Raw genomic sequence first — 13270 nt, 5'->3', positions numbered from 1 at the left:
ATCTAACATGTTGTAACATAGCATGAGACTCTCCCCAGATGTGGCCATTCAATCTTGAACTTCCCTGCATCCAGAACAGCTAATTAAATAAACCTTCTTTCTACATAAATTCCCCAGTCTCAGGTATTCTATTACAGCAACAGAAAACAACCTAAGACATGTTTTGTTCAGTACCCATAATGTATAACTACCGAACACATGGATTAAATTGATTCAAAGACAATGGAATAATATCAAATACTCTATATGAAGCAAAAATTTGTTGGAAAAAGTATAACACAGGGTTTCTCAATTTTAGCACTAGTGACATTTTGGACTGAATAATTCTTTCTTGCAGGAAGCTGTCCTGTGCTTTGCAGGATGTTGAGCAGTCTCCTTGGTCACTATTAGAAGCCATATCATGTGCCACCTCCTTTCCCATCTACCTAGTTACAATTATCAATATCTCTACACATTTCAAATGTCCCTGGGGGAAATTCCACCTTTGGTTACAACTACCGGTATAACACAATATTCCATGTACTGTTTGACTATAACTATATTAGAAACTTGTATGCTGGCTGGGGTGTCGCTCAGTAGTAGAAAACTTCCCAGCAAGTGTGAGGTCCTGGGTAGGAGCCCTAGCACCACGTTCTGTCCTATAAGCTTATACGTAAATGAGTAAAAATAGGAGGAAACAATAAGGAAATAATACTCTGATAACTGAAGGAATTAAGGGAATAATTTTTATTGGATTTTCTGATTTTTTTAGCAGTAAAGACAGTGCAATTTTAAAACGTGCCTTTTAAATAATCAGACTTGGAAACAGCCTCACCCCAAGGATGCCAGCAATGCTCTCTGGTGGTCTCAACGCCCTTTGCTCTGACTTTGCTTTGTCTCTTGATTTCTAGGGCTCCACAAAGAGGCCCTGGCTCACTACACAGGGGTGTCAAGATTACCACTCGTGTACAGCAGTTCCCTGATGACACTCATTGAGAATTTTTAATGCACCTTTAACACCAACAAAGGTCAACCTCTGGACCCAGCGTCTGGGCCTTTCCAGAAATGACCACAGCAAGATGTCGCCAGCCTTTTGGTACCACAGAAGCAAACACAAGCAACCACCACTCTGATTTCTCCAAGAGCTCTCCCCTTGGACCCCCAGTGTTGGATTATCCCTAGTGGGGTCTGACCTTTCTTCATGGGCGAGCCCCCAGCGATCTTTCTCTCTTAGTCTTCTTTTACTCTAAGGATGTAAGTTTGGCGAATTGTCAGCATGTACCCCAGAAACAGCTTCAAGTTGCTCTTGTGTGGGTCTCACTTCTTCACTGTCAGTGCTAGACACTAATCAGCAAGGCCCCAGATGAGAAAGAGGACAATTCTTTTCTACTCCACTGATTTATGAGCATGTTTTGGAAATGCATCAAAAATGTGTTTTGACTGATGCCTTTGGGTTCCTCGATACCTTGGCAACACAGCCGTAGAGCGTGGGTGCCCGTGATGGATGTTGCTGTGCCGTACTGGTCATGGAGAACCAGCCCAGGGGGGCATGACACACTACACAGGCAATTGCCCAGTCACAAGGCAGCCTCATGACACTGATAAGCTTTGCGGGGAGGCAAACTTGCTTCAGAGTTCCAGGAATCTGAGTTCCCAGAGTGTCAGTGGCCTCATGATATAGACCAGTGCTGAAATTCTGGGATGGTAGGCCTGGAGCTGTTGTCCTCACCAGGACGCCTAGAATTCTGCAGTATAATCCACTGAACAAGGCCGGCTGAGCAAGGGTGGGAAATGAACTCAGTCAGTCCGTGAGTCCTTCTCCCCTCTGTCTTATCAACTTATTTTATAGGGCGTTTGTGAGAATCAAGTGAAATAACAACAATAACAACAGAAAACAGTTGCTAGCAATTTCAATGCAAGTCAGGTAGCTGCTTTAAGCACTTCACACGTATTAAAAACAGTAGTAAAAACTTTAAAAATTACAAAGCATTCTGCAAAGGAAAAGTGCTGGTCTTCAAAATACAATTACTAATCATCATCTATGCTTCTGCATCAGAAATTATATCCAGAGGCGAGTTCTCGCCACGACAGATACTGTGGTCACCACAGATAGCAACAGCGACCAGGAAAGAAGTGACGACTGGCCAGGTGGGGGCTATCTGTTCCCCACTCCAGCAAGCCTCCTGGCCTTTCCCAGCAGAGGCCCTCGGCCACTGAGGGTTACACCCAATCCGCTTGCTGCCCAGCTGCGGGGCCCAGCTGCACAGTTGTTCTCTGTCTTGACAGCCCCTCACTGTCCTGCAGCAGCCACTTCAGCTCCCCTTCCTATGTCCTGGGCTGCATCTTCAAGCACGGCCCCAGCGCACGGGTCCAGACTGGTCCAACACAACAGCACAGAACAGGAGAGAACTGGCTGCCCGTGAGAGCGCCGTTTGTCTTTGGAACTGCTTCTCTCAGAACTGAAAAGTCGCTGACTTTCAGAAAGAAATGAGGATGTGTGTCTCCTGCCAATAGCAAGAGATGTCTGCCTCCGAGCCTCAGCAGGGTGCTCCCCACTGGAGCAGGTGGGAGGGAGGTGTGCAGGGCACCTGGTCCCTCTGCTTCTGCCCCATGAGTACAGCAGCCACGTGCCTAGGTATGTGCGAGGCAGCCCTGGCTTCCAGTTGGCGTTTCATTATTTGCAGTGCCTCTCACTCTCCAAAGGGTCCTGGTTTGGGACAACACACATCAGGTCTACTCATGACCTTTTGTGAAGTTCCACATCCAGGTACACCCACGAACCCACTCCAGCCAGGTGCGGTGGTGCACACCTGTAATCCCAGCTGCTTGGGAGGCTGAGACAGGAGGATCACAAGTTCAGAGCCAGCTTCAGCAATTTAGCAAGGCCCTAAGCAACTTAGCGAGACCCTGTCTCTAAATAAAATATAGAAAGGACTGGGGGTGCGCCTCAGTGGTTAAGTGCCCCTGGGTTCAATCCCCAGTACCAAAACAAACAAACAAACAAACAAACAAAAAAACAAAAACAAAAAAAAACCCATCTCTGGCTCCGCAGGCTTGGGTGACTCTCCTCCCCGCTCAGAATCTCAGTGTCTCTATCTAAAAGGGACATTGTCCTCTAGTCGCATTCCCAGTTTTGTGATGAGACTAAGTGGTACCTTGTCATGAAAGCTCTTGGCCAGCTTTGCCCCACTTAAGAGATGAAAGTTGTTTTTATGATGCCAATACAGATGGGGGGGCATTATTTCATCCTATTATTTGATAACCTAGAGGATTTTTCCCTTATGCAGGTAAAGAGGATCCATTTTAGAATAGTCACTGTCCCAGGTAACAAGTGACTAGACCTGCATGTGAACTTTGCATTTTGCAGATGTCACATTATAAACTGCTGCTCCCTTTGTGGATTTCCCTTTCCTTCTTCCTTTTCCCATCCTAATAGTCACCCTGTAATTAGTCCCAAAGGAACACAGCTGACCTTTCTGGATACTGATAAACAACAAACCTGATGATCCTGATCCTTTGTGAATAGGCACATTCTTGGTCACTTGGCTTGATGTTTCCTAGGACATTTTATGTGTGTGTGTGTGTGTGTGTGTGTGTGTGTGTGCGTGTGTGTGTGTGTGTTAAAAAAAAAAAAAAATCCTAGCACTGACTGCCAAAATTCAGTGATCCGAATGCACAGGATTCTGATGGAATTTCTTCACCTTTTCCCCTCTGTGCACTTCCTACAGAGATGACAGACAAGAAGGAAGCACAGCTTCCCTCAGTGACATGACATGCCACTCTGGGCAGCCCACTAGGACCCAGCACTCACGAGCTCCTATTACTGGGAAGAGGTCGCTGGTCCTAGAAAACATTCCCCAGTTTGCGTGCCAGGAATAGGCAGGCACCCAGGGCACGCGTACTATCTTAGTCCACTTTCTGAACAATCAGTGGCCCGATGCCATGATGGATGTCATTTATCACACCAAAAACTTTGCAAAGGAATTCGAAGGGAGCAGACAAGTCATGTGAACAATGAGCAATAAGTCAGAGATGCACCTGCCCTTTAGATCTTTCCGGATGAGACTTTAGGAAGCCAGAACCTAGAATTTCCTCTGCAAGGAGAGGAAATCCAGGGAATGGTTTCAAACGCCTTTAAGGTATCCTCTCAAATTAAATGATGATCTCTTTTCTCTTCTTCTTTTGTGGAAGGGTGATAGAGAAAACTCCTTCACTCCATATGTATTTACTGAGCTATCGGGTACTATGTTAGATGCTGAGAATACAGCAGTAGTGAACAAAGACCCAACTCATGGACTTGACATTCTAGTCAAAGAGGAAGACAATAAACAAAGAAACACTAAGATAAAGGGGCTGTCAGACTCCCCTGTGTGCCTCGGGTGTCCTTTTAGACAGGCTGCAGGAGGGGTATTTAGCTCCCTCCTCCTAGTGTTACACTAAGAACCTAAAGCCCCTCACATCCTCAGGGGACTTCCCACCCCTGACCCAGTCAAGACATCTTCTTTCTGGAACTCCCTTAGGAGGAACCCTTTTACTAAGCTCTGAACCAGGGTCCTTGATATGCTAAAGGACTTTTAGACGATCCTTTCTGAAGACAACAGTTTGGCAAAGAATGCCATTATTATCTTAAAGCACAATCCTATTTTTGAAAATTAGAAGCTAAAGCTACACCCCCCCACACACACACACACATACTGTCTTCTCTCTGGTCCCTCAGCCTCCAGTCATGCACGGTGTGCCCTCCGATTAGGGGAAATGAGACGAAAGATGAAACACACAAGCATGAAGAACTCCAGAAACATCACGCCCTCATCGTTCCTCGCTCCTACCAAGTTCCGCGCTCCTACCAAGTGCCAGATGTTGTGCTAACCAATGGCAGGACAAAGGCGGTGGAATAGGTCCTTCCCTCAAAGGCAAGTGGCCTGGGGTCATCTACAAAATGAAGGGTTGGGAGCAGTTCAGGCTTTCTCAAGGGGATGCCATTTGCATGTGGGCAGGACCATAGTTCAGTGTGCAGAATCTGCCCTGCTGTACGTTGCAGGGCCTTGCATCCTGTCCTTGCTATCTTAGTTTGGTTGGGCTGCCATTAGAAAACATCACATATTGGGACATAAACAACAGAAACTTACTCCTCACACGTGTGGAGGCTGAAGTCCAAGGTCAAGGTGTGGGAGGGCTGGACTCTCCTGAGGCAGCCTCCTTGGCTTGCTGCCTTCTGACTCTCCTCACCGTCTTTCCTCTGCACGCATACATCCCTGAGGACTCTCTTCTGCATCCAATATCCTCTTCTTGTAAGGACAAGGGTCTTACTGGATTAAGGTCCATGCAGATGACCTTAAATTACCTCTTAAAAGGTCTAGCTCCAATCACAGTCTCATTGAGGGGAAGGATTTCAATGTACGAACGTGGGAGATCCACAACTCAGTCCACAACCCTGCCCCCTACTGGCAGCACCAACCAAGGGTAACCGACCTCCCCTCAGTTCTCCAAGACAACTCTAAGAGGGTTCCTGTTCTGATGTTCCACAGTGCTGAGGATTTCCACATCTGCTTTAAATAGTTACAAATGTCTGTTCACGTGCCAATTTTGGCTTTTTTCTGATGACAGGTGAGACAGTTCTCTAAGAAAAGTGCTTTTTAAATCGACTCTGGGAAATTCAGCTCATCACATACAGTTAGATAAAGCTTGAGAATATCATCTCTCTTCAGAGCTTGCTAGCCCTAAAGCAATATGTTGTAAGCACAGGAGACAGACCTAAGGTTATTATTTATGTCTTGCCTTCCTAGATTGAATTTATTTTTAGACAGATGAATATCATAAAAATCAATAACATTCTACTCTGAAATCTAAAGAAAAATGATTTGATTAGGAATTTAGAGGGAGGAAGAGTCTCAGGGGAATTAAAAGATGCATTCCAGAGAGAAGACAAAGAATGACCCTCCAACCAAACTGCAGTTATGACATTAAACACATTGCCCAGGAAGTGGCTCATGCAGTTTCCACATCAACACTAACTCCACGTAGTCAGTAATTACATTGTCAGGCACACGTGACGTTTCCATATGTGCCATCGTTTGATTTAATTTTGTGAAAGGGCAATTAAAAGAAGGAAATTTCTGCAGCTCTTCACTTCCCCCACACCCCCGCGGTCCAACCTGGGTGCCGAGAGATGCATGGATGAGCCCTGGTGGTGAACTGAGAGAGGGAGGTCCCAGTGCCGAGCAGTGGACGTGGCCGAGGGTGATGGAGGAGTGGGGCAGAGACGGTGCACAGGTGTGGCCTTGGTCAACCTGTTTCCTGGAGCTACATCTGCTGCAGTGATAACTCCAGAGAAGGAACGGGTTTGTGAACTGATGAGAGATCTGCAGGGCCGCCACTGGGCAGAGACGGTCCCTCTCCCTCCTAAGCTCTTTCTGTCCATTGCTTCAAAATGTGAAAAACTGGAATGCCTCCCTTATGGAGGGTGATTGTGAGATAAAGATGGTGTCTGGGCCATGGAAGGCCACTAATCAAATACCATTCTACCTTCTTTCCTCCTTCCAACTCCAGATCTGTACAACTGAGCCCAAGTGTCTATGGGAGTTGGCCCCAGGTCTCCCTAAATACCAAAATTTACAGATGCTCAAATCCCTTATATACAATGATGTAGTGTTTGCATATCACCTACGGCACATCCTCCCGTATACTCGACACCATCTCTGGATGACTTATAAAGCCTAGTACAATGTACACGCCATGTAAATCCTCATATGCTCTATTATTCAAAGAATAAGGACAAGAAAAAAAATTGTACATGCTCAGTATAGATGCAATTAAAAAATGTTTTCAGTCAGCAGTTAGTGAGTCTATAGACTTGGAAACTGTGGTTTTAGAGGGTAGATTGTAGTTCCTCAGAGACTGTTTAACCTGCCACCTGGAGCATCATTACCTACAGGAATAAGTTAAGAAACAAAAGAAGAGGGGCTGGGGGCATAGCTCAGTGGTGGGATGTGTGTTTATCCTTTATCATGCACAAGGTCCTGGGTTTGATCCCTGGCAAAAAAAAAAAAAAAAAAAAAAAAAAAAAAAAAAAGGGTGGGGGAACAGGGAAGAAAGAAAAGAAAAAGAAAAAAATCCCCAAAAGACAAAATAGAGGGTAGTATCTGAAATTAGAGAGCAGGTTCAGAGTTAGAGGTAGGGGGTTGTCATCAGAAGAAAACTTGGAAAGATGATCCTAGAGAATGTTGCTGTTTCCATCATTCTGACCAGTACCCACGCTGCTTCCCAGCATTTGGTATGTTTAGAAATGAACCAGGGGCCCCCACCTGAGGGCATGCCTCCCAACTCCTAATCAGAGCTTGAATTTCCACCTGGCCTTTTCTCCTCTCTGAATTCTTGAGACCAGCTTATGGCTCCAAGATCTAGTACTGGCCCCAAGAATTGGAATTCTCCTATATAGCTAGAGGCAAGAACTGTCTAATCTCCATTTTTTGACTTCTAGAGGAAGATTGGCTTACAGTGGGGTGGGAGTCTCCATGAGAAGTTTTGAAGACAACTAACTTTGGAGAAAATATGTGGCCAAGGAGGAAAAGTGACCCCTTATATTCTGGAGTGTGGCAATTGGCACCTAGAAAAATAGTTGTCTCTTTCTTTTCTTTCCTTCTTCCTTCCCTCCCTCTTTCTTTCTTTCTTTCTTTCTTTCTTTCTTTCTTTCTTTCTTTCTTTCTTTCTTTCTTTCTTTCTTCTTCCTTTCTCTCTCTCTCTCTCTTATAATTTATTACAAATTATTCACATTAGAGAGTATCCATACTCATAATTCTATGTTACACCCCAGTTTGTTTGGGTTAAATCTAATTGGTACAAATATTGTGTTTAAAAATGCTTAGACAAGGATTCCTGGGGAGTACACAGGGCTGGTTTGCTCTGCAGCATAACTTTATTTCGCTGCTGTCTCACCAAACAGCAGCCTCGGGAGCCACCTGCTGACACAGTGCAGAATTTTGAGCATTTGATAACGAGTAAGGAAAGTGCCCTCTTGAGCTAACCCAAGAGGTCATCTAGACTGCTGTGGACCTTCTGGGCTTCCTGTAGCCCCTGGCATGTTTCCTTGGCCCTATAGATCTTTGGGAAGTGGGGCGGCCACGTGAGGTCTCTAAAGCCCAAGTCCCTTTGCCTGGACCCAAAAGTGGTACTGCTGACACGGTCAAGAGAGGGAGAGTGAGTCCATGAGGAAACCCCTCTCCTGCCCACCTACCACCCTCACCTCCTTTCTTTAACATGTAAACACAGTTACTCATGTCTTAGTGTCTTCCTAGGGTGTTTTTATGTCCAAGAAAGACTGTAGGTTCTCTATGTGTCTCCTTTTCCCACCATAATAGAATGCTTTCCATGTTTCCTGATCACATGTTCCTTTCTTCCCCTCAGTAAGGTCTTGAGGCCTTTCCAGTTACAGACAGAACTTTCTCATATATGTCTCAAGAGTCTTCCACAGAAGTCAAACTGTTGGGACAAAGAATAAACACAGTTATAATCTTGATAGAAGAGAGAGGTCTCCTCACTCTCCCACCCAGCAATATGGCATGTCTTTTCCCCACAACCTGGCCAAGACTGCATGTGTTTGTATGTTTTAACCCTTGTTTCTCTGAGTGTTGAAAATGGTATCACAATTAAAGACCTATTTGCATTTATTTCTCTTGTCTTCTGCCCATTAAATTTTTCTCCTCCAAGAGTTCTAGGGATTCTCACTTCAGGAAGTAAAGTAGCCCTTTGTCTGTGATTTGTTTACCAACTAGTTTATTGATTTTATTTATGATGTGGTTATTTTTTTCCATGCTGAAAAATAACTTTGTTTACAGAGTTTTGTTCTCTTTAGAAAGACCCTGCCCACTTCAAGATTGTTCTTAACTCTCCCTTTCTCCCAATAATTTTTTTTTTTTTTTTTTAAGGTACTAGGAATTGAACCCAGGGACACTCAACTGTGAAGCCACATCTCCAGTCCTTTTTGAATGTTTTATTTTGAGATAGGATCTCACTGAGTTGCTGAGGCTGGCTTTGAACTTGCAGTCCTCCTGCCTCAGCCTCCTGAGTGGATGGGATTCAGGAATGCACCACCACCCCTGGCTCTCCCTGTATTTTTTATGGGAACTTATTTTATGTTGCATTCATGGATCTATCCAGAATTTGTCTTGTAAAGGATTGAGGTAAGGGTCCATTTGACACACCCCCAGCTGTAATGCTACTCTGTATATTGTAACACTGTTCCTTTGACTTGCGGACCTCCATGCTCTGCTGCATCTTCTCTTCCTCTAACTTTCTATCCCAAAGTTATCTAATGGGCTCCTCTCTGTTCCCTGTCCTTACAAACTGGTGTTCTTTGAACTTGAATTTCCCATCTTCTCCTCTTCATGGGCCACACATTCTCTCTACTTTCTATTCTAGAATGTCTACTCTGTTCTTGCTTCTCTAAGGTAATCATTTGTTTTCATGACAGAAACTATTAACTCTAGGTTGATGCTCAAGTCCTTACTCAGGCATCCCCCATCTAAGCTGGGTCATTTGTTCCCGTTAACCTGAGATTCTTATGGAAATACTAACTGGGATCCTCTTTCTCATTATTTCACACAGGGAAAAATATAAAGCATTACATTTCAATCCCCAATCTCCATGTGTTATTCGTCTTCCCATTACTATAATAAATACCTGAGACAAGTCAACTTATAAAGAAAAAAGGCTTGCTATAGGTCTCAATTTTGGAGGTTTCATCCTATGGTTAGTTTTTGCTTTTGGATCTGTGGCTAGACAGCATATCATGACAGGGGCACGTGGCAGAAGAAAACCTCGTGGCTGGAAGTGAAAGAGAGGAAGAACACAGACTGGGGTCCCACCATCCCCTTCAAGGGCAAACCCCAGTGACCAGTCTTCCCGGTAGGCCCCACCCCTTCAAGTTGCCATGAATCTGGCGTAATTTTCCCACGTACGTAGATGACTCCCACCACCATGTGCATCCACAAGAACGGGATCCTAACCAGAATAAGATATATTCCAAGCTTGTATAAATGTATCAAAATGGATTCTACTGTTATATGTAACTAAAAAGAACCAATAAATAAATAAATAAAATATATTTTCACCATCTTTTGTCCCCATCATTGATCACAGAGGACAGCATCATGCCTTTGGAGAATGCCCATCTACAATACCATGATCCTTTCGTTACCGTGATACTTTTGTTTTATCGATTGTATTTAAATGTAACTCAAGACCTCCTGTCTGTGTTTTGTTAAAACTGTCATATGAAGTTTGAGGATGTAAACGTGTATCTTCCTCCTCATAAATGTATTGAGATATTTGTAATTCTATAAATTTTTATAATAGCTTTATGGTGCTAGAATTCATTTACCATCAGATTTACTCTTATTGTATGAAGGTCTTTCAGGATATTCTCAGAATTGTACAACCATCACCATTAACTTTTTTTTTTTACCTTATTTTTTTAGAAATTTTATTGGCTCCTTTTAGAAGAAGCTTTTTAGTTTGATTCTATCCATTTATTGATTCTAGATTTTACTTCTTGAACTTTAGGAGTCTTGTTAAGGAAGTCAGGCCCTGAGTTGACATGATGGAGAGGTGGGTCTACATTTCCTTCTAGTACATGCAGGGTCTCTTATCTAATGCCTAGGCCTTTGATCCACTTTGAGTTGAGATTTTTGTTTGTTTGTTTGTTTTGTTTTGTTTGCAGGGTGAGAGATAGGGGTTCAATCTCATTCTTCTACATATAAATTTCCATTTTTCCCCAGCACATTTGCTGAAGAAGCTATCTTTTCTCCAGTGTTTTTGGTGCCTTTGGTGAGTTAACTGTATTTATGTGGATTTATCTCTGTGCCCTCTATTCTGAATTAACTAATTTTTTTAACATTTCATCGCCCCACATAGAAACACCATGCATCCTATAACTTTTGGATGACAAAAAGCCAGGAAGTTATCCAGTGAGAATTGTTAGTCCAAGATATGCTGTGGGTGTGCTCAGATGTATTTCCCCATTCATAGTTCTACACTAAAAACCTACTTCACTCCCCAAATTCTAAAAGTACATTGAATTTCCCATAGTTTCCTATTTTGTTATCTTCTGGTCTTTAATTTTGGCAAATATGCTCACCTCTGAGCTGGTTTCCCAAGGTAGCAATCTCAGTGATCCCTGACTCCATCCTTTCCCTGACCCCACAAGAAATCAGTCCCCCAAATCCCCCAAGAAAAATGGAGTCTTGTTTAAGAGTGCTTTCAAAAAGTGAAACCAGGGCAAGGAGTAAACAACTTGCGTGAGAAACTTAGTGGTCTGGCAGTGCCCCTGTTCAAGGACAGATAAGCTCTCTGCCCGAGAACATTAAAAAGAAAACTTAAAGACATCTGGTTTCTGCTCTCACGGCCTGGCTCCTGGCCAGATCCAGGTCTGGAGACCAAACGTACTGATGGCACTGAGCCCAGTGGCTCCGGACAATAACTTTATATGTTTACTCCAGCGTATTTAAGAGAGATGAGAAGAACTCAAAGGTGACAAGACTGCTTTCTTTGGTTACGTATGCTGCGAAATGCCCGTGATGTCTCTCCGGTGCTGAGTTGGTATGCTACCTGGGATGGTTTTCCTTTTGTATATACTTTATATGTCTTAATAAATACTATCTTTTCCTATACGGCTTGTGGTGGTACATTCAGCGGACCGGCCCATATAAACTATAAGTCTGTGCACAGCAAGAATGTTCTTGCAACCTGTCGTCAACAGCTCCTCTGCCAGGCCATTGGACCTTCATCTCATCACCACTTACCTGGATTATGGTAAGCCTCCTGCTGAGCTGCTCTCTTACCACAGTCACAGCTGAAAACACCAACTCTGTTTAATCAAGCCCCTTTCACCTGCAGGTTTAAATTCAGCAGCTTCTGGGACTCTTCCTGTCTATTCAGCCACTTCTGCCTGCTTTTCCCTCGTCCCATCATACAGCACGTTTCCTTAAACCCTAGAGTTGTGACCATTCTCCAAACAACTGACCTTTACAGGACTCTGAGCCTGTGCCAGTTCTGATCCCTCTGCCCGACAGGCCTTCTCCCCCATCGAAGCAGCAGACTCCTACCCATCCTTCAGAAGACAACTGAGCTCTCCAGCAAAGCAGTTCCTCTCTTTTCTGAAGCAGGTGGTCTGCCCCCTGTGGGATTGAGGTAATTTTTCAGTGAGTTCTTACCATGTCCTTTTCCTCTTCACACCACACTCTCCCCCAGGGACGAATGTCCCGATTGTCTCTTTTCCCCAAAGTGTAGGATTAGCCGACATTGCATTCACAGAGTCAATCAGAGGAAGAAAAGGCATGTGTGAGGCTCGTTTTAGAGAATAAATGTGCTAAGCTCGTGAATTCCTGGGGAATTTATAGTGAAGACGAGAAGGGAACAGCTGCAGAATGTTGACATTCTCGCAGTCACAGAAGCAAGGTGAGCCGGGCACACAGTTGGAATCTGCCCATATGGAGCAGAGGCTCCCTTGGAGGCTGAATTTCTGCCAGCTTCTTTCTTCATGGTTTCAACATTTTATGTATTTTTAAATGTTGCAAATGAAACACACAGTAATCAGATCCAAAGCAGTGCAATTAGTGCCTTTTTAGGGGAAACTCTGGAATGAGTTTGGGGGAAGTTTGTGCTCCAAAGGAGTGAGATTATGGGCAAAGGAGTTTGAGTTATGTGTAAAAGAGTCACCTCAGGCCCATGCCCTTCAAAGAGCTTGTGGATTCTGCTGCCCAGGGGCTTCTTCCACTGCTTTCTGCTCTTGGTTATTGTGGCGGACAATCAGTTGCTTATTCCATTGTCAGGTCTCCTCTTTGTACACATTTGCTTAGGGTAGCTATGTGATCAGTTTCAGAGGGTGAATCACTATTGGACTCAGCCAATCACAACAATCTCACTCCCCTTTGGCAGTGATTGTTATAGTGAGTGGCATGTGATCAAGTTCTGGTCTATGTGATAGAAGGAAAAGTGGGCATTTTTGTTTTTGAAAATACATTCTCCTTAATAAGAGAGAAGGGCATAAAAATAAAACACCTTTTGCTCTCTTCCCTTACTGCTCTGGATGCTATGTTGTTAGGATGTGATGGGAGGAGTTGCTGCAGTCATCTTGTAGTCATGAAGCAAGAAGTCTAAAGAAAGCAACAAAATGCAGAGGATGGTGGAGAGAAAGAAATGTCCTGAGACCTTGAAGATATTACTGAGCTGCTCAATCTGTCACCAGACTGCCTGCCTTATACTTTTTCCTAAGTGAATAATAAAGTACTGTAAA

This window comes from Sciurus carolinensis, chromosome 1, assembly GCF_902686445.1.
Source record: "Sciurus carolinensis chromosome 1, mSciCar1.2, whole genome shotgun sequence".
Taxonomy (NCBI): domain Eukaryota; kingdom Metazoa; phylum Chordata; class Mammalia; order Rodentia; family Sciuridae; genus Sciurus; species Sciurus carolinensis.
Note: the sequence above shows the minus strand (reverse complement) of the source record.